The sequence below is a fragment of the Tenrec ecaudatus genome, chromosome 6 (genome assembly GCF_050624435.1).
Source record: "Tenrec ecaudatus isolate mTenEca1 chromosome 6, mTenEca1.hap1, whole genome shotgun sequence".
In the NCBI taxonomy this organism is placed as follows: domain Eukaryota; kingdom Metazoa; phylum Chordata; class Mammalia; order Afrosoricida; family Tenrecidae; genus Tenrec; species Tenrec ecaudatus.
The window spans coordinates 105,352,283-105,374,460 of record NC_134535.1 but is presented as its reverse complement, the minus strand read 5'-3'; the positions used below and the strand labels follow the sequence as shown (position 1 = coordinate 105,374,460).

The following is a 22,178-nucleotide window of genomic DNA, read 5'->3' as shown; positions in this document are numbered from 1 at the left end:
GTGTACAGCTTCTGTCCAATCCAGCCCTGCAAGGTAGAATTTGGATCATGGTAGTTGGGGGGAGGAAGCATCCAGGATCTGGGGGAAAGCTGTGTTCTTCATCGGTACTACCTCGCACCCTAATTAACCCATCTCCTCTCCTAAACCCCTCTACGAGGGGATCTCCATTGGCCGACACTTGGGCCTTGGGTCTCCACTCTGCACTTCCCCCTTCATTTAATATGGTATATATATACATATACACCTACATACACACACATATCTTTTTTTTTTTTTTTTGCATGATGCCTTATACCTGGTACCTTGACACCTCGTGATCGCACTGGCTGGTGTGCTTCTTCCATGTGGGCTTTTTTGCTTCGGAGCTAGATGGCCACTTGTTCAACTTCAAGCCTTTAAGACCCCAGACACTATCTCAAAGGCTGTTTCTTCAGAACAATTTTGCCAGACTTCTTTTCTCAGGCACCTCTGGGTGAACTTGAATGGTCATCCTATTGATTAGCAGCTGAGCACGCAACCTGTTGTAATTACACAGGTCTTTAAAGAAAGAGGAGGTGCCTGGTAGCATAGTGGAGTATGCATTGGGCCGCAACTGCAAGTTCAGCAGTTCAAAACCGTCAGTTGTTCCACAGAAGATGAGGTGGAGGGAGAGGGGAAAATGGGGAGCTGATATCAAGGCTCAAGTAGAAAGCAAATGTTTTGAGAATGATGATGGCAACAAATGTACAATTGTGCTTGACACAATGGATGTAGATATGGATTGTGATAAGAATTGTATGAGCCCCCAATAAAATGATTTTTTAAAAAAGAAAAGAAAGATGAGGCATTCTATTCCTGTAAGGTTTACATTCTCAGAAACTCACAGGGGGCAATTTCACACTGTCCTGTAGGGTTGCTATGGGTCAAAACGGACTTGATGGCAGTGACTTTGATTTGGGTTTTGAATCTTTTTTTTTTTTTTAATGTATTGAGTTTGGGCTGAAAGTTTACACAGCAAGATGGGTTCCATAGAGACTGTTCAGTAGTTTGGGTTTTTAAGAGAAGCACAATGGCCCAAGTGAGAAAACTGGGTAATGGAAGCAATGGTCAGAGAGAGAGAGGGGAAGTTGCCAGCCTTGAAGTTGAAGGAAGGGGCTAGGAGCCAACCCATGCAACCCGTGTCTAACATCTAATAGGCAAGGAAACCGTCTCCCCTAGAGCCTCCAGAATTAACACAGACCTGCCAGCACCTGGAATTTAGGACTGTGACCTCCAAAATGATATGAAAGTTAATCTCTATTGTTTTAAGCCACTAAGTTTATGGAAATGAATGCAGACTCCCGAATTCATCTTCCTGTTCATTCCCACAGCATGCCACTTAAGACCATGTCCCTTAGGAGCCCCCTCTTCTTTGAACTCATCCTTGTAAGTCGTTTTCTTAAAAGTCAAAGCTGATTATGTCACATGGTTTAAAGTGTAAGAATATTTTCTGACTGAAGTTAGGTTACTCTCTGAGAACATAATGAGAAATAGCCGAATCTAGGCTTGTTTACAAATCCAGTCAACATACTTGGTGTGATCTCAGGAAGGCTTAACAGGGATATGGTGCTACCTAAGAAAGCTTCCAATTGTTATTAACGCTGAAGGAAGGATGCATTTGACCAAATGATGCCAAGTGGGTAAGAGATTTTCCTGGGTTTACCCAACACTGGGTGGAGATGTATGCATGGATTTCAACAGCCACCAATGATGCACTCTCTGCTTTGAAGGTTGGGATACCTTACCAGGTACATGGATTTTGGAGACGGGATTTTACTAGTAGACATAGCTATTCCATCAGAATAAAGTGAATCCTGATTAAAGGCAGGTCACACGAAAGTTGGTTGTTGTGAATCTGTCAACTTGTTCATTTCTGGCTGAATGACAGAATTGAGGAGCTGACCCTCCTGGTGACCAACAGTAAGTAGGATAAGGTTTTGCTACTTAGGAAGATGCTGAAGCCCAGTGTAACAGTAGCCACACACTTGCCTGCTGCCATCCTATTCAAAGATCTCCACAGGGCAGGGATGACCAACATGGAAAAAGGAAAAGTTCCTGGAAGGAGGCAGAGGTCAAAACTGGGACGGGCTACAAAGGGTGGGACGGGGCTGGGATTGCATTTTTTCTATTAGCTTTGGCAATTTAGCATTGATTGATGCTACTCAGTGGAGTGATGACAGGCTGTGAATGGTTGACAAAGGAATGGGAGTTAGGAAACGTCAACATGAAGGCTAGCAAACTAGTTAAGGGAAGATTCATCCCACCGACAGACGCTTATCTAAGGCATGGCAGCTACAGCACGTTCCTGGGCAACAAATGAACAAGGGCACCATCGAGCAGTTTGGAGGAAGCCAGTTTGGCCCAACTTCCTCAAGCACAATAGACAGTGAGGCTTAGAAAAAGGGAAGATGACAATTGCCCCAGGGCACAAGTCTAAGGGGTGGGGTGGGGGTGGGGGTGAGTTGATGGTACCAGAGGAGAGGCCACAAGAGGTGAGCTGGGACAAGAGAGGTGTTTCTGCCTACAGGTAGCCTCACTGCCATCAGTCAGTGCTGACTCATGGTGCCCCCTGGGGTTTTCAAGACTATAACTGTTGATGGGAGTAGAAAGCCCAGACTTTTTTCCCAGAGGAGCTTCTGGTAGTTTTGAACTGCCGACCATGTGGATCGCAGCAGCTCAATGTGTAACCAGGGTTCATCTGCCACCAGGGCTCACCACAGGTGCCTAATTATGCCCCTCTTCCTCCGGCAGCAAGACAATAGATAACTTGCTCCCAGATCTGGTTGCCCTTGCTAGCTCTGGCCTGAAGTTTCCCCTTTAAACATGCCTTAGGTTTTGCATTTGAATTATCCTCAACCCTTCTCTCCCTCAACCCCTCAGCAAGTTCTCAGTGGAGTCTTAGCACTTCTCAGGGCACCTCTGAGGGTTAAGGGACTAATGAGCTGCAGAATAACTAAAGGTCAGAAGAACAAAAGGTTAAACCAAAGAGCAAAACCAGGCCTCCAGTAAAATGATCTGTAACAAGCTCTGCTGGAAATTTAATGTCCTTGTTTGGATGTAAAAAAGGAGTGTCTGTAGAATTAAAGGGGGGGGGTATTTTATAATAAAAATGCTTCCTTGCATCTCACCCATTATCTTCACCCCATCTCTCTCCAAATTAGCAGCTATGCTGAGTGTGGGCATGTTGGAGCACAAGCCTGGACCAAAGACTGAATTTGTCCAGTGGCTGTAGTAATTGTAAGCAATAATAATAGTAACACCTAGACATACATTCATGTATAGGTGAAAACTTCAGTTTCTTGCATTTTTTTAAAGACAGGCGAGACAGAAAAACAAGCACACGGTAAACCAGGGTTCTTCTGAATCTGCGCCCAGTTCTTTCTAAACTTTCGTTACTCATGTCTGATTCATTCGCTGTGTTTTTTCCTCTCTTGCCTCAGTCACCGCTGGGTGCTGAGAAGGGCACGGTGAATCACAGTCACTCCAGATGAAAAGCAATTCACATCCAATCTTGGGGGATGTTAGGATTTCTCTCTCTCCCGCTCCATCTGTGTCTATTGAAAAAGCCGCCCCCTTTCCGGGGTGACCGAAGCGGGCCCTTGGACGGGTCTCACCAGAGGCCATGGAAGAGCTTGCTCCCCCGTGTGTTAATGAGGCATCCATCATCTCTTCTTCGCAGGGCCGTCGGGGATTTTAGTCCGCGGGCCTTGGTGGCCGGGGAGGGCGCCGCGAGGCGAGGCGAAGGCGCCGCGGGAAGGCGTGCGGGAGGGCCGGGCGCTGGCGTGCAGGGGGGACCGCAGCATCCGCGCCGCGCTCCCCGCAGCCTGCGGAGCTCCCACAATGCAGCGCTGGCGTCCCAGTTCCGTTACCCCGTCTCCGGGCGCAGCGAGAGGGCGGGGGAGCCGCGGAGCGGGGGCTGCAACCCGAGCGCTCGGCCAAGCGGGGGCGCGCCGGCGCGGCTCCTCTCGCGCTCGGGGCCCGCCGGCCGGCGAGGGGGCGTGGCCTCCCGCCCCGGCCCCGCCCCCCGTCCGGTCCCCCCGCCCCCCGCCCCAGAGGCAGCGGCCGCGGGAGCGAGCCGGCCGCCAACTCCGCGGCTTCCACTCGGCTGGCACCCGGGCCAGCTCTCCGCACAGCGCCCCGCGCGTCCGCCGCTCCGCTGCGCTCCAGCCTCGCCGGCCCGCCGAGGGGCCGTTGGGGGCGGCTCCGACGGGCCCGCGGCTCGGCCCCCGGCCGCGCTCGCGCCCCGCAGCACCCCGCCGGGGGCGGCCCCACACTCACCTAGCGCGGGCCGGGGAGGTGCGCGGAGAGGCAGCGGGGCCTCCGGCCGGAGCGGGGCGCGCGGCCGGGCAGCGCCAAGCCGAGCCGAGCCGGAGACGCGCGGGGCGGCCGCCGGGCTCCGGGCGCCGCCGCGTCCTCAGCGCCCCTGCCGGCCCCTCAGGGCGGCCTGCGGGGGCGGCGCCGTTGCGAAACTGAGTGAGTATTAACTTTACGGGGCGGCCGCGTCGGGGATCCCTGTCTCCCCCTCCAGCGGCCCTCGGGACTCTCCCCCCCCCCCCCCAGCCCCGCTCCGGTCCTCCGGTTTCTGCGAACGCCCGGCCCCCAGGCCCTCCACTCGCCCGCGGGCACCGGCTTCCTCCCCGGGCACCTTCCCCTGTTCGCTGCTCTGCGCGCGCTCCGCCCCGCACTCGCGTTCCACTCAAAAGTGCGGGCATGTGCCTTGCTTTTCGTTTGCATCGCTTTGCTCCCAGTGTCCTTGGCAAGAGAGTTTAGAGGCCACTTTTGTTGGGAGAGAAAAGGCTGCTTGAATATGGCTTTTTTTTTTTCTCCTAACGGAAATCGGACATTCGCTTGTCGGGGGGGGGGGGGCGGGCGGTTTAGTGAACAGTTTCTCCTTAAAAAAGGAGATTGGTTTATAGGATGTAGCATTTTATTCCAACGAGTAGCCATCCTCCGTCCCTCTTCCACCTCGCAGCCAACCCCTCTGGTCCAGAAGAGGGGGACCTTCAGGAGGGACTGCTTGCAGACTAGTAACTTTGGGGGTGAAATCGCAGAGAGGGGTGTCACGGTTGCACTGTAAGGGACGCGAGCGTTGACTGTTGAGTCCCTGTGTGGCGCTGGATCTTCCAGGCAGAGCACCTGGTTCGCCATCAGACGTTGCGTTGTTGCTGTTGTAGCTCCTGGGGTTGTTAATCCACTACTCTCCCGGTATTTACAGGCTTCCTCGCCGGTCCCCGCTGCTCCTTATCTTTAGGGATTCAGAAAGGAAGTACTTGTAAGGCTCGTTTTCGCAGCTGACTAAAAACTCTCAATCTATCCCTGTCAATACATCAAAGCCTCGCTTTGGGAAAAAAAATATATCCTGGAGCTAAATTTCAGTGAGGACGAACGTCTATGGATTTTTTTTTTTGGTAGAATGTGGCTCAGCAGTTCCCCATTAGGTGGGTTTGGTCCCCAGTGAGCATCTTTAATATTTACAGATTTCTGCATTTCTATCTGTTGGATTGACCATTCGCTCTGGTAGGAGGCCTCAGGTAGTTCTCTTTGACCTCTTCTTTGGGTTGCCAGGAGTTGCCATCACATTATCAAAGAACAGAAAATGGACTTTCAGCAGCCTACCTTTTGCCTGGGTGAGGCAGTAGTGAGTGCCAGATAGCTGTCTTCAAGGAGAGGTGCTGAGGGACACAAGAATCAGAACTAAGTGCTGTTCTGTCCGTTTAGGGAGTGGTTTGTGTGAGTTTTGTCCTGGGGGGCGGGATGGTGGACTGGGAGATGTTGGGTAAATTAGTGATACTTTAAATTTTGTCTCCCTGGGGTGCTCTTCCAAAATCAGAACAATTACATGTGGCCCTCCTTACCCGCTTTAAAGAAACTAGATGGAATTTAATAATTACGAAAAGTCAGATGTAACAAAATGTAGCTTGTAGAAAGGATTATTTGACCTTTCAAAAAATCTCCCATTTTCTCTCCTTTTTAAGAGTCTCAAGATGGTACTTCCAATCATAGATACAATTGGCAGTGATGCATTGGTTTCATCTAGGTTCATGGATGGATCAGGCCTTCTGTTTGGGCTCCGCTAGTTAGGCAAAGACACAGAGGGTGCACCTCATGGGGAGGAGCAGAGAGCAAAGGCGTTTGACTGCTGAAATGTCAGTGCTCAGTTACATGATAATGTTTGCATTGTCTTCAGGGTGTATGTTTACTAACTGAACTTTGGCTTTGCGTTGAGATATTTGAGAAGCACAGATTTTAAATTCCAGTTTTGGTATAATTTCTTTTGGGGGCCTTTTTATGTAATGTTAAGGTTTGGACTTTTTAACCTGGGGTTTTTGATTTTGTTTTAACGTTTGCAGTCTTCAGTCCTGGGTGGCTCGCATTAATTTGGGGGAAATGATTAGTTCTTCAGGGTTTCCTACTACCTTAATTGATCTGTCTTATATTGATGTTTATAGTGATTTGGGAGTGAAAATATTATTGGCTGCTGTATCTTATCGCTCATTTCATTATGTTTTAATTCCTGGCTTAATAACTTTGCTCATTTACTGTAACACATTAAGGCCCTAGATTATGGCCTTGCTAGTGTTCAGAATATTGCACAATTTGCCAGGTAGGAATAGACTGGGCATGGAAGTGAAGCAGTAAAACATCAAGGATTAAGGTGGTATGGTGGGGGGTGGGGGGGGTAGGGGTCCTGTTATCACCTCTCTTTCTTTGGAGGTTAGCTTGCTTCAACCTTAGATTTATTTCAAAACTCAGATATTAAAACAGGCTCCAAATAATCTTGATCATGGAAAAGCTGTTTACCCCACAGACGGCCAATTAAGCTTAGGTGGCAAGTGTCACTCCATCACTTCCTGACTGAGTGAGCACGGCCATGCTACTTTGAGGAGCCCAGCTGGTGTAGTGCTTACCAAATTGGGCTGTGACCCACCAGGTCAGTCAGCAATTGGCAACCACCTGGAGAAAGACTGGGCTTTCTACTCCCGGAACCCACAGGGGATCGCTATGAGCCCGCCTTGACTCGAAGGCAGCATAGTGGCTACTAGAATCCACAAGGTTGGCAGTTTGAAGCCAGCAGCTCCAGGGAAGAGAGACGAGGCTGTGTCTGATGAGCACCCTCAACAATGCTGAGCTCATGCTGGTTTGTTCTGTTGTTGTAAAATGGGAATGCTCCCTACTGCAGGAATTTCTGTGACCCATGAAAGGCCTACTGTGCTTGGTACCTCTTGTTCGTTGCTCTCCACTCGGCTTCGGACTCACGGCCACTGTGTATATATCAGAGGGAAACATTCCTGGCCAGCACCATCTTTATGATTGGATCATCGAGGTGCTTGAGCACTGGTTATTGTGTCAACCCATCATACTTTACCAAACATGACACCCTGGTCTTTTCTGATGACGTGCTCAAAGTAAATGAGTCAAAGTCTCGCCAGCCTTGTTTCTAAAGAACATCTGGTTGTATTTAAGACTTGATCTGTTCCATCTGTTGGTAGACCATGATATATGTAATGCCCATCACCAACACCACAGTTCAAGTACACAGCCAAGGGCATCCTCTTAAAACTTCTCCAGAGCTGAGCTGTTGATTAGCCACCCTTTCGAACTTTCCCCTCTATATCTCATCCTTCCAGTAGGTACCTCACCTCTGCCCTCACACCCACCGCCTCCCACCCAGAGTCCTGCCCATTGCCTTAGAGAAATCTTTTTCAGACCTGCCTGATTTTCAGTCCCTGCTTTGTTATCATCCTAGTGTCTTTTCCCATTATATTGGCATCCTCGTTGGCTCCCAGAGTGTGCTCTCCCCGTCCATTCTGTGTTCTCACTACTAGCCTGAAAAAAGAGAAAGACACTCTTTCTGTTGAGAGTTTTCAGATCTCACAGAAACCACTTTTATTCTTGGAATAAGGAATGCAGTCCTCAGCATGGCTGGGGGACCCTCTGTAACGTAGCCTCTTGTTACCCCTTACGGACATCCTGTTTCTCACTGGCCATCTATCTCTCCAGCAGCATTGCCTCAGAGCTGCAGCATTTGCTGTTGGTCCCTGCGTTATAAAACCAACCATCTCTTTGAGTCATTTCTCATCCTCGTGTGCAAGCTCAAGTCTTCTTTCTTGGCGGCACAGTTCTCTCTGAGAAGGCTGTCCATATCATCATCTAGCTAGGGAGATAACTATTATCTCCCTTCTAGCATAATCATATTTACCACAGTTTGTACTATTCAGTTGTTTAATGCTTGTCACCTGCCCTGAGAGCAGGGAGAATATCTGGTTTATTTAGTATGACGTTGGGGCTTCATAAATATTTACGGAGCTCTAGCATGGTGGGATATGTATTGAGCTACAGACCACAAGGTCAGCAGTTCAAAACCACCAGCTGTTGTACGGAAGAAAGATGAGGCTGCCGGCTATAAAGATATCAGTTGGAATCAGTTCGATGGCAATGAATTTGTTTTTCTGGGTTTGGTGGCATAATAGGTATGAGTTGGGCTGTTAACTGAAAAGTCAGCATTTTGAGCCTGCCAGTGGTGCCTCCCAGGCAGAAAGATGGGGCAATCTGCTTGCATACGGATTGATGGTCTTAGAAACCCTCAGGGGCAATTCTGCTCTGTCCTATAGTCACAGAGTCTGTAGTGACTCCATGGCAGTAGATGTTTGGCTTTAATAAATACCTGTTTTATATAGTGAGTAAGATAGTAATCCCTTTTTATTTAATCTCAAGGGCCTTCCTTTTCACTGTCAAATCTGCTTTTCTTTATAAGAAAGCCAGACCGACATGACCTACGTAACTTACTTGTGGGTAATACGTGTAATGTGGAACAACCTTTGCAGATGTTAGGTAAAATGTATGCATTTGGGCTCTGTGGGAAATTCATTGTTAGTACTAAATGGAGATATCTTTTAATTAGTGTTACTCTTGTGATTTTTTTTCTTATAGATAAGCCTTTTCCTAAGTACATCATTAAAGCAATTATGTTATTTTTTTCATTAGCACAGAATTGCGGAAGGGAAAAAAATCCGTATTATGCCCTGTTGTACCCAGGGTCGTACAATAGCAGGTGCCTCCGAGCGCACTCGTTGCTCAGTGCCAGCCTTCAAAGGAAGGTAGATAGCGGAAACTGGTAGAAAATGACGTCTAGTTGTAAGGCTGTGTACTACTTTACAGCTGTTGATGCGACTAGCATAGCTGGACTCCACTTGAGCATAAAATTAAGGCCGGAGTATTTGTTTGACATGAGAGCCATTTAGAGATTTGAACGTTCCCCCCCTCCCCCCTCTATTTCCCTCATAGTAACCCATGTCTTGCTTTAGCCATGATATCTCATGACCTTCCAAGGCCAGGGAAGGCTCAAAGCTTTGAGTACTTTTGTCACATGGCCCCTCGTTACAAAATAACAGCTCTGCACACTGTAGCTCAGAAGTAGCTGTGTGTTTATTAGCCCTGTTGCACTCCGCTGCTTACAGACATCTGCATTTTCCCACTAGCTTCTGGTTCTTTTCAAAGAGGACTTTAATGGTGCTTCCCTCAAGTGTGTGCGGGCTTCCTCTTCTGGTCTGTCCTGTAGCGCACAGGGCACACACAGAAGGCTGGAGGTGATGTTGGTCTGTTTGGTGGCCTTTTTCTTCTTCACCATTACATTGTCATGCTGGACCCCAGGCTGTTGCCAACCAGAAGCCAGTGCCCTTGGTTTGGGAGAGCGGGGAGATGTAAAGCAGCATGTCTGAGCATCTCCTGGGTGGCTGGCCCCCGAGCTAGGCTCTCACAAAGGAGGCGTGGGCAGTTCACTTGTCTTAGGGATGACAGAGAGCCTTCACCTCTCTGAGCATTTCCCTTCTTGCTGCTTGCCCCACCCCGTTGCAGTCTGGAAGGCCTGACACCATAAAGACATACCCTTTCACCAGACCCTTTTCCTTATTTTTATGTTCCAACTTTACCTGCCTTACATGGCTAGGAGTCTGGTGGGAGAGGGGCTGGGCCTTCGGGACGTTTGCCTCAGGAGGGGCTTACCCAGTGGAGAAGAGGAAGTTCTGGTTGGGAGCACTTGTTTTCCCTTCACTTATATATGCCTATTGGTTACTAGAGTGACCTTGAACAATTTGCCTGGGGCTTTTAGCACCAATATTTATTACCTATTTATTTCACAGCCTTGCTTATAAGGGTTTAGAAGACTTTATTTTTGGCAGTGTTTTTTTGTCACATTCAGATGTATCGCAAAGCTCATTACAGTAAACCCCGCAAGTTTTATGCATTTAAGAAAATATTATCTTATTCAACAGCATCTGCATTACTCTTTATTTAAAAAAGAAACCCGATATAAACACACGCTTTATCTGCGGTGATTTTCCTACCAGGATTTATTCACACGAGTGATACATTTTGTCACTCTTGTTAACTGTCATTGGCTTCAGAGTGCTAAATCAAGTTGATCTTTAATTATAGTAATTTTATTATTGGAAAATCATAATCACTTAAAATTAAATTATTCTTTCATGTGTAAGTGCATGTTGTTAGGTGCTCCTGAGTCCATTTCTGACTCATAGGGACACCCTGGGACAGCCGAAGTGCCCCAGAGGACTTTCTGCACAATAATCTTCATGGGAGTAGATAGACCCTCAGGTCTTTTTCCCTGGGAGCTTCTGGATGTGTTCAAACACCAACGTTTTGGTTAGCAGATGAGCACCCATTGCACCACTAAGGCACTGTATTAAGTCCGGGTTTGACTAGAGAAACAAATTCATAATAGAGAGCTTTATATCAAAGAGTAATTGTATATTAAGAAAACATTACAGCTCAGTCCAGATCAAGTTCATAAGTCCAATGTTATTCCATACGTCTGATACCAGTGTGTAAATTCTTCTTCAGACTCACGTAATCCATGCAAGGATGCTGAGTGCAGGATGATGACAGGCCAGTGGGTGGAAAGTCTTGTGGATCCAGTGGCGGTGTACACATATACATCTTAGTGCTGGCATGCGTGGCACATCTGGTTTGTTAGCAGGAAGATGAAACAGAGTTTTGGTCTGGCCTCCAGTGAGCTACTTAACTCCTTCGTGCGTCCAAATGAGGTCATCCAGCTGTGACCTGATTGACAGGCTAGAGCCCACCCCTTCACAAGTTGACAGGAGATTACATAAAATGGCCACAGGCTCCATATCTCAGTTCGTCTGTGGGGAGTTAGGTTGGCTTTGACTGAGAGCCCCCTGTGTACAACTGTCTGGTACCAGCCTCACAATACTTGGCTATGCTTGAGGTCAGTGCCGCAGCTACTGTGCCAATCCTTCTCATTGAAGGTCCTCCTGGCTTGGACGAACCCTCTGCTCTACCACGCATGATGTCATTCTCCAGGAATCTGTGTCCATGATGACATGTTCAAAGCACATGAGTTGAAACCTCACTGTTCTCCTGGCACTTCTTGGTGTACTTCTAGCAAGACACATTTGCTCATTCTTCTGGCAGCCTGTGATATAGTAAATCTTCTGTGCCTAAACCATAATTCCCATACACCAGTTCTTCTTGGGTCTTCCTTATTCATGATCTAGCCTTCGCATATATGTGAGGCAGTTGTCAATGCCTTGGTTAAAACACTCAGCCGCTAACTGCTACTGGTTCAGAGGCTTGAACCTGCCAGTCACATCACAGGAGAAAGAGGCTGCAGTCTGCTCCCATAAGTATCGACAGCCTTGGAAACCCATGGGGCATTTCTACTCTGTCTTGTAGGATCCCAATGAGACAGGATCTACTTGACAGCAGCAGGATTTTTGAGGGGTTGGGCAAGGGTCAGCGACACCTTAGACCTCATAGTGACATCTTTGCTTTCTAACATGTTAAAAAGGGCTGGTGCACCAATTTTTCCCAGGGCAATATTTCACGTGATTTCTTGACTGCTACATTCATAGGCATTCATTGTGACTTCACCTTCAGCCCTTTCTCCATTTATTATGGAGTTCCTCACTGGTCCTGTTAGTCCAGAAGGCTGTGCTCTGTGCTCTGCATCAACAAACGCTTCAATTCCTTTTCACCTCACTTTCAGCAAGCGAGGCTGTGTCATCTGCATATCTCAGGTTGTCTACAAGCCTGGCCCTTATTTGGTTTTATATTGTGTTAGTCCAGGTAGACTAGAGAAACAAATCCAGGGATACTCATGGGTGTGAGAAAGTTTCATATGAGACAGTAATTGTATATTAAGAAAATATCTCAGCCCAGTCCAGATCAAGTCCATAGGTCTATTACTCATCCACATGCCCAATACCAATCTATAAATTCCTCTTTATCACGAAACACATGCAATGGCGCTGAGTGCAGGATTATCCCAGGCCAGTGGGTGCAAAGTCTTGTGGATCCAGTGGCAGTGTAAAGATCTCAGCACTGGCAGGGGTCTCTACATGGCTTCTCCAGCTCCAGAGGTCTGGCTCCATCAGCCTCTTTCCACGTGTCTTCTCCACAGGGATATCTCACAGGCAGTCAGCATGTGTCCCCCCACTCCAGCAAGCTATTTATCTTCTTAGGACCTCCAGATGAGGTCATCAAGCTACTACCTGATTGACAGACTACCCCTTCATGCTGAATCCTCACACTGACACCAGATTATGTGCTATCACACATGTAGTACAGCCTCTTGCATTATTTGTTCAACATGCAGATTGAATAGGTATGGTGAGAGGATGTTACACTGATACAGACCTTCCCTGGAGCCGGCTGCCCAGGTTAAAATCCTAGGCTTGTACTTACCAGCTGTGTGGCCATGGACTGGTCCTGCAATCTCTGGCTCTCACTGGCAAATTGGGATTGGAATGGTTTCTCTCCTATAGGGATGGTCAAGAATTAGATGAGTATGAGTATTTGAAAAATACTGAGAGCAGAACGTGACTGGAAGCCTTATCAAGGTATTTTTAATGTCAGTGAAATTGAAAAGGCTTGAAACTTGCTGCCATGCGGAAAATAGTATTTAGGGAGTAAGTCGGAGTTGGCTCCACAGAAGAGTTGCTTGTGGCACGGGCAAGGTGCTAGTGGTGGAGATAGGAGGGGGATAGCATCCTGGGTGTGGTGATCGGCTGGAGGACTAGATCATTCCGATCATTCCTGCCTATGCCTACACACTCCCCACCCCTGCCCCTCCCAGGATCTCAACCTGAGTGATGCCATTGTGCAGCAGTTTTGGAGTATCACAGTGATTGATCAGACATTTGTAGTATAGTAGCATCGTAGATGAAATATTAGACTATTAACTGCAAGGTCAGCAGTTCAAAACCACTGGCTGCTCCTCAGGAGAAAATTGAGACTTTCTACTCCCGCAAAGAGTTACAGTCTTGGAAACTCACAGGGTTCCACCCTGTCCTGTAGAGTCTCTTTGAGTTGCACCGTTTGTTTTTCATTAGTCCTGGTTGAGAAATAGTGCTTTAGACTTTTCCCCACTATCTACCCCACCCCAGTCTCCAAGGTCAGCACTTCTTCACCTCTAGCCTTCTTGTGGTTCTCAATGTGATCCGTATCCAAAGAACATAAGAACTCAGGTTATGAGTGGCCTCGCCTGCTTGCATTGCTTTCATTCCAGCCTGCCTGAGAGTGGTGATGGACGTCCAGCGCTGTGTGTGTCACGCTCTCTCCAAGTGTGATTAGCACGTCTCCACTACCTCCTGTATTTCCTGCCTGGATTTGTGGCACTGCCATCTGTCCACCTTGTTTCTAGCCTTGCCTTTGTGGTGCCACTCATTCACCTTGTCCTTCTGATGTCACCTCCCGGACAGCTGACGAAATGTCGTCCATCTCCCCTCCTTGACTCCTCTAGTTTATTTTCGCTCATTCAGATGGCTTAGCCACTGCCCGAGACCTGTCCGCCACAGATCAACTTGGGTACACATCTCACCGTGCCTCTGATGTGCTAAACCTTCAGTCTTGTCACTGCCTGCATGCTCTGTCTGGCTCCCAGGACCTCTGAGACCTGGCATCAACCTCCTGCTCTGGGCTGGCTGACCCTTGGACTGGAGGGCCTGCTCACTTGCTCCTCTCCTCCTCCTCACTCTCTCCTCTCTTCTCTCTGTCTCTCACACTCTTGCTTTGTACCCCATCCTCACCCCGAATGCCCTTGGCTCTAGTCTAGTAGGAATAAATTAATAAGCTTTTTCAGGCCTTGAACGTGCTGTTTTAATCACTTAAAAAAAAAAGGCTCATCCCTCTTGTTACTTGTCAAAATGTCAATATACCCTATAGCCCCCCCATCCTTTTAAAGGAGAATCTCACTCCCTCAGGAGTCAGCTCCACCTTACACACGCGTGTTTTCCTCCTTTGCATTGTGATTTCAGAGACTCTCTACTTCAAAGAGGCTAAAGTCTGAGAAGTCCTTCCTAAGTTGGTTTGTTCCCAGTTCTAAGTGGCTAAGGGGGTTTCATGCCTGCAGTCTTTTGAGGCAGCTCTGGGAGCCTGCAGTCGTTTCTTTGAAGCTTTATAAAACCAGCGATGCCCTTGCTGCTGTGTGTTCCATGGGGGGCAACACTCACTAAAGGGGAGCAGCAGCGTAATCTGCATTCTAGAGGTACTGAGGCAGGTGGCTATCTTCTCTTCGGGATCCTGGGTGGCCGGTCTGCACATCTTTGTGTCCAGGTTGACCCTTCACCTCTTGACTTGCTGATGAAGCCTCAGCCGGCTCCGCCCCGGCTCACCTCAGCCCTCCTGTCCTAGCACAGTTCCTTAGCCTCCTGACTGACGTTGGGACACAGTCCCACCGTTGGTGCCAAGTGCAGACCCTCCTGAAGATCACCCTTCTCTCTTCTGGCTGATGACCACTGCTTGTCCAGCTTCCTCTCTTTCTCCCTCCCATTCATCCTTTGCTCTCCAGTATTCTCCTTGATCATCACTCCTTATGCAAAGATAATGTTTGCCCCTCACGCCCGGCTGTTTTTATTGTCTCTGCTCATCTTTCCATCTTAATTATGGGCCTCTGTTTGTTAGCTCTTTCAATAGGAGGGTGCTCTTGCATGACCAGGTATGAGGGAGTTCATGATTCGACGACAAAGTGCAGCACAGACCAAGGCAGGGTTTGCCAGTTGTGACTCCAGGCCCGGCTTTGGTCCCATCCGTCATTGTGATTTGAAAGCTCAGGAGCAGAGCAGTCTCTAGATGCATTCGCCTCCCTGCCAAGCAGAGGGTTTCCTTGCGAGCAGGACCCGTGTGTAGTTGCTGACATGTTAAGCTACTTCTATAGTTAAGTTCTTTGAAGGCAGGAGCGCTTTGGGGTCTCATTCGAGCATAGGTGGTTGTTGAATGGATTCTGTTAGTATTTTTGTTCTCTGCTGCTAACCGTTTTAGCAGTGGAATGCTGCTCACTCGAACATCCACTTTACATGGAAGGTGAAAGCGATACTGACATCCATTCGTTGGGGTGGAGTTTTTGCTTGGTTTCTGTAAACACCAAGTATCACCTGTAGATGTTCACAAAACAAAGGTAAGGTTCTGTGCAGGATTCAAAGAGTGACACGGCCTGTTATTTTTGAGTTTTGCTTGTTATTGAGGAAGGAGGCAGGATTCAGTAAGTGTGCCAATACAGCCAAATATACTATTGTTTTTAATATTCGAAGTGTATCAAGCAGCCTGTGCTGCGTGCCAGAGAAGCAGGAGGGGGGAATTATTAAAAGACTAGAGGGTAAAGATGGCCATTACTGCACCATGTGTGGCAGCAGAGGTTACTGTTACCCATGTGGCTACAGTTAATCGTCACTGAATTGCACAGGTAAAAGCTGTACACCCAGACTTGGTCCCTCAAGCTCAACTTTGTGGGAGTCACCCGTACTTTGTTTTGTTGTTGCATATATTACACCACACGAAAACCATTTTAAAAAATATGATTTTTAAAATGAACTCTGAACACTTCATGGTTAACCAGAGTCACTGAGTGGGCTCAGTAGTGAAGCACTCAACAACTGGCCAAGAGGTTGGTGGCTTAGATCCATCCTGGGACGCCATGGCTGGTGACCTGCTTCCACAAGGTCCCAGCCATGAAAACCCCGTGGGAGAGTTCATCTCTGCATGCACCGGGGAGACCTTGAGTTGGAATAGACTCGGTGGCTGACAGCAGGACACTGGCAAAGTAAGTTACAGGACAGCCACTGGCTGGACTGTCAACACAGCTGTGGAAAGTATTTAGGAAGTATTTGCTATAGCTTGAAAAAATAATGTTTTTGTTAGATAAAATATCAGAACATAGAATTATATATTCAGTGTAATCATGTTATTTTTTAAAAATATACATATCAAAAGGTGGGGTGGGGGGAGACCAGGAATAAAACACCAGAATATTAAAGGCTGCATTGGCTTCTGTGGACACACATGCAGGCTCACATGTACGTGCAGATGTGATTGACTTCTCATACACGGAATGCCCCTATGCAGTCGTGTCTGCATCAGGAAATCAAACCTCATGGCCTGACACCTAATAGCATCCACAGTCTTGCCAGATTGTGTACTGTTTGTCACTGGAGAGACATACAGCATGCGTTCTTCTCTCTCTCATTGCTATTGTTTATGAGTCACCCATATAATATTTAGCTATAAATTGTTCATTCTTAATATTCAGGCACAATTTTTCATGATCTTTCATCTATATTTTAAAAAAAATCTTTTATAAGGATATTTAGTTCACAGACAAAAGTCAATAGCACTGAGACACTGCTAAGTTTATTTGTTGAGATGTTTTGTGTGGGGTTAGTTGACCAATTTGGGCAGGCTGGTAGGTATTGGGGCTGTACTGAGCCAGATATGGTGCAGTGAGTTGTGAACTAGCATCCAGAGAACCAGATTCTGTTTTGTCATTTAATAGTCATGGGACTGTGGGCACGTCCTTTTATCCGTGTGATGCTCAATTGGCTCATTGTTGGTCAGCTGGGTGTGATGGTATCTTTCTTATAAACTGGTCATGAGGACTAGCTTGTGAGTGAGTCTAAGACTGTCTACTAAATAATGGCATCCTTCGCTTTTGACGATTAGAATTAGGGAGGATGGCTATTGAGGGAGGGAACATAGCCAATGACCATAATTTCCTCTATAAAAGTGAGGGAGGAATATTATCTGTTTGGAAGTGAAGGCAGGTGACCTGGGGCTTGGGGTTTGAAGTAGGCAGGGGAGCTTCTGGGCAAGCAGCCTCTGTCCGTGCTAGTGAGCTAGGATCCAGGGAGGATGAAGCCGGAGGGCCAGCTGTCTCCAGAGCCCAGCTGAGGCTGGAGCGCCTGACTTTTTCCCCACGAAGGGTGGTTTTCCTATGCTGTATGTGGGTTACTGTTGAACTGGTTTCTCTTGGTTGTACAAATGGAGGGTATAGGACGAAAAGAAAAGGGGAGGAAGAAAGCCCTCCTGGCAGAGGAGAAGTGCCATGGCTAACCTGCGGAGACAGTGCTGTGTCGAGGTGCAGTTTTACAAGTCCACAGGGATTGGGAACTCAACTACCTCCTCCCAAAGGTGTTTTCACTAAAAGGCAGGACTGAGGTTCTAGTGGAACCCACTAGAGTCAATGAGGAGAGGGAGTTTTAAAAAACTATTTATTGTCTCCCCCACCCCAAGCGCTGAAACATCCAAAAGTGTTAGCAGTTTTACCTATTTTACGTTCTTCAACTAGAATATGCTTTGATGAATCAGCATGGAATCCTATTCATTGGAGGTAGTAGCTTCGTTTCTATGATATTTATCCAAGTGGGAAAAAAAAAGGGAACAAAGAATAAACTATTGAGGCTGTACTCAGAACTTGTTGGCTACTTCCAAGTGTGGTGATACGGTGATGGGTACACACTCATCCTGAACCCAGCGGTCAGGTGAGCTAGTGTGGACACATTACAGTTGTTAGCGTGGTCAGTGCCTTTAGTCGTCCTTGATTCATTCAGGCAGTATCTCTTGCGCTAACTTTAGAGCTGGGTAGTATACAAAGACAAAAAGAATCACTCTTATCTTCCAGATACCCTGTTGAATGAGGGGCCAGCTATCCAGACAAATGCTTGCCAGCCTGTGTGATAATGGTTCAAAAGGAGTCCTGGGTTCCTGGGGTGGGATTGGGAGTACATGCTTCTGGAAAGATACTTGGAAGCCTACCCACGGAATCGGGGAAAATTGAAGAGGAAAATTCACTGTTGAGCTAAGGCTTGAAGATGGACAGATATTTTCTGGGAGGACATTTGAGATCAACAGAACAGCAAGTACAAAGAAACAGAATGTGCCCATTGGAAAATTACAAATAGTCTAGATAGCCCTGATGTTCAGAAGAGGGAGTGTCAAGGACAGAAGTTGGGGATGTTTTTTTCCTACCTAGGGGCAAAGATATCACCTTGTCCTAAGGCTTGTTTAGCCCTTAGGTGATAACAAGCTTGCTTATATTGTTGCTTGCTGCTTCCAGGCAGTCCTGAACTCTTGGTGACCCCATGTACAATGGGATCTGACCCTTTTGCTTGTTTGTGATTGTTTTGAAAGTGTCTTTTTTTCATGTTTGTCTGAATCTGGAAGCTGGAGGCCTAGCGGTGTAGTGGGCTATGCATTGGGGTACTACTCTAAAGGTCAGCAGTTTGAACCTGCCGGCCACTAGCCACTCCATGGGATAAAGATGAGCCTTTCTGGTCCCATATAGATCTCCAGCCTTGGACACCCTAAAGAATCGGTTCTACTCAGTTCTACTAGGTCACTATGACAGAGGTCAAATCATTGACAGTGAGGGAGAAGCCTCAAGAGTCACTGACAGAGGTCCCTGGCCACTACACTTAAGATAATTTAGCTGACCCTGGACCCCGATCTTCTGTGTGAAAGGGGGAATTCTACCACTGAACGACTGCTGACCCCAATGAAAATTTTCATTTTCCTGTCTTTGTCCTGAATTAGGATTTCTGCCTATTCAGATTTCACATAAAAAAATGTTAGATGTGCTTTACAATTAACTTTGGCTTAGAATACCAGTCTCGTCAGTCCCAGGGTATGACGATAACCTTCTTTCATATTTACTCCAAAAACCGTCGTAAAACAGATGGCAGGAGAACTATGCTTACTGTAGTTGGCGTTACAAAGGTAAGACATGACCTAACTGTAAGAAGCATACAGTCTACTTAGCAAAGCAGTAATTGAACTTAAAAAAAATCTGTAGGGACATAGTGGTTATGTGCTTGACTGTGATCCCAAAGGTCAGCAGTTCAAAACCAACAGCTAGTCCTTGGGAGAAAGACAGGGCTTTCTACTCTTGTAAAGAGTTTTAGTCTCAGAAACTCACAGGGACAGTTATATCCTGCCTGTCATTATGAGTTAGCATTGAACTCCATGCAGTGAGTGTGTTTGATTATGGAACTGAATGAAAAAGCAAAAACAAACTCACTGCTATCGAGTTGATACCCACTCATCCTGACCCTGTAGGACTGCCCCTGTGGGTTACTGAGACTAACTCTTTTCAGGAGTAGAAAGCCCCATCTTTCTCCTCCCAGGGAACTAATAGGTAAGGGCAATAGGAATGGAGGACTGGTTAATCACTGTGGGAAATGGGGAAATCTGTTTGGAAGACTGCTCTTCCAGTTCTGATCAGGAACTGAAGGACCAGAAGAAATACAACTGGAGGAAAGGATTACAGAGCTGGAGGAGAGGTCAAGAGGGCACTTGGAAGGGGCCACCACAGAAGAACATGGGGCTGGCCCGGAAGCATGCTAGGCATTGTTTCTTCAGGGAGGCGGCAGTGTGAAGTCACGAATGTCAAGTGCACTCAGGGAGTAGGGAGGGATGGGGTTGGAAGGTGGGGTCAGATGTGGAAGGTCTTTGGTGCTGTGCTGAAGAACTTGAATTTACTCAAAGGAAATTTTGAACAGGTCTCTTGGTATCCCCTCCCCATTCCAGGTTGTCACTATCTAACCTCCCACCTGCTGTGCTCAGAACAAGCCCAGCATCACACACCCCAGTCCTGTCTCCATGCTGCCACCAGGCTCTCAGAGTAGCAGAGTTTGTGATTTCATAAGCCCTCAGGGCTGTATCTTCTCAGGTCTTATTTTTCACAGAGGACGACTCTTCAGTTCTTCCGTAGGGTCACTGTGGATCAGAATCGACTCGATGGCAGCGAGTTTTGTTTTAGTTTCCAGCTCCTTTTGTGTGTATGGTATAATCTGATTGTCAACAGTCATTGGAAATCATCAAGTCAGACATTTTATAGTTGGGGAAAACCAGCTCAGAAAACCTTACTTAGTGAATTGCCCAAGCTCAGCGATGAGTGTTGGAGATAGTAGAAGCAGGGTTCTCATGACCCTGTTTATAATAGGACCAACGCTCCTATTATTGAGTCATTATGCATGGCCTCCCACCTGACGGCCAGCCATGCAGGCCAGCCTGTTGCTGGGGCATCGGTCACAGGTCTGCGTGAATTCACCCATTGGGTGGTGACTAGGATGGTAAGACACAGCCCTCCTTGTTAGTAGAATTTTTCTATCTTATTTTTTTCTGAAAGGAATCCACCTAAATATTAGCGTTTTTATTCTTGACCTCATACATTTAGCAAGAAATGTATTTTCCAGCTATCGATAAGCTAACAAAGTGAGGACTAACTTAGTGAATCATTTATAGGCCATATGACTGGCCAATTGAAATATTTGTAAGACAAGCCAAATTAAAAATGACGCTTTACAATATATTCCCAGTGCCATACATTTGACAGTTGGCCTGCTCAAACTTGTGCCTGGGATTCCCAGGTTGGAGGCATCTACAGCGAGCGCAAGCACGAGTGTTTTGATCAGTAAGGACCCCTGAGTGCCGCGGGACTGGGCCATTTTTCCTTCTGTGGCACATAGGGTTACCATGTGTAGATGCTGGCACCGCAACAATACTGTCATCAGATAAGGGGGGGACCCTGGTGGCACAGTCAGGCTGGCAGTTTGCACCACTGGCTGCTTCACGAGAGATGTTGGTAGCAGTTTGTTTCGGTGATGATTAACTCACTCACTCACTCACTCACTCACTCACTCACTCACTCACTCACTCACTCACTCACTCACTCACTCACTGCCTTCAGGTCCATTCTGACTCATGGCGACCCTATAGGACAGGGTAGAATTGCCCCTGTGGGTTTCTGAGATTGTTAACTTTTTCTTTTTAAAATCATTTTATTGGGGGCTCATACAATTCTTAATACAATCCATACATACATCAATTGTGTCAAGCACATTTGTGCATTTGTTGCCATCATCATTCTCAAAATATTTGCTTTCAACTTGAGCCCTTAGTATCAGCTCCTCATTTTTTCCCCTCGCTCCCTGCTTCTCCCTCCCTCATGAACCCTTGATAATTTATAAAATATTATTTTGTCATATCTTAGCATTGTCTGAGGTCTCACTTCACCCACTTTTCTGTTGACTATTAACTCTAAATGGGAGTAGAAAGCCTTGTCTTTCTCCAGCAGAGCAGCTGGTGTTTTCAAACCACCAATCTTGTGGCCACGAGGTCTCCTCAATCTGTGAAGATTATAACCCTGGAAAACCTGTGGGGCAGCTCTCCAGAGGGACTATAAGTTGGAATCAGCTTGACAGCAGTCGATTTGGGTTTTTCACTTTGCTGTGGAATCATGGACTGTGGAATTCCTATAGTGGCATCTTGGTATTGCTGGTATTGACACTTGGAGAGACTTGGGAGGAGGTGGTGGTCACACCATATTTTCTTTCAGAAGAGCAGTTGCTGACCCAGCCCCACTCCAGGTCAATTAGAACTGCTCCGTTGGGTTTCCTGGGACTTTCCAGTCTTTAAGGGAGCAGACAGCCTCATCTTTCTTAAGCAGAGCAGGGTGGCACATTTGAACTGACAACCTTGTGTTTAGCAGCCCACACTTAATCTCTGTATCACCAGACCTCTTGGGAGGAGGTCACAGTGGTGAAATACAGGCTAGAACTTGTGATGCTCCATCATCTTCAGTAGTTCCCAACTGATAGTAGGATGAAGCCTAAACTCCTTCACCTGGCCCTGTGCTGTTCCAGAGAGTGTGTGATGGAAGCATTTCCCTGCTTCTGATAACAAAGGCACAGAATAGAAAATAGATAAATGGACTTGCTGTGTAGGTGCCGAGCAAAAGCAACTTGATGGTACTTGTGTTCTGTCAATGACGGTGCACTTCAAGTCTGTCATGGAAACGAAGATGGAGTTCTTGTAACACCTTATTTTAAAAAAGAGAGGACAAAAAGCCAGAC

General features: G+C 47.2%; 1 protein-coding gene across 2 annotated transcripts in view; it reads left to right on the top strand.

The window, feature by feature from the left end:
* Positions 1 to 4,113: 4,113 nt before the first annotated feature.
* Positions 4,114 to 22,178, top strand: part of RASSF8 (Ras association domain family member 8) — a 130,730-nt gene continuing 112,665 nt past the window's right edge. For both annotated transcript variants that reach the window (XM_075551974.1, XM_075551973.1), the window contains exon 1: positions 4,114 to 4,491. The gene's annotated coding sequence lies outside the window, so the exon portion shown is untranslated. The remainder of the gene's footprint in view (positions 4,492 to 22,178) is intronic.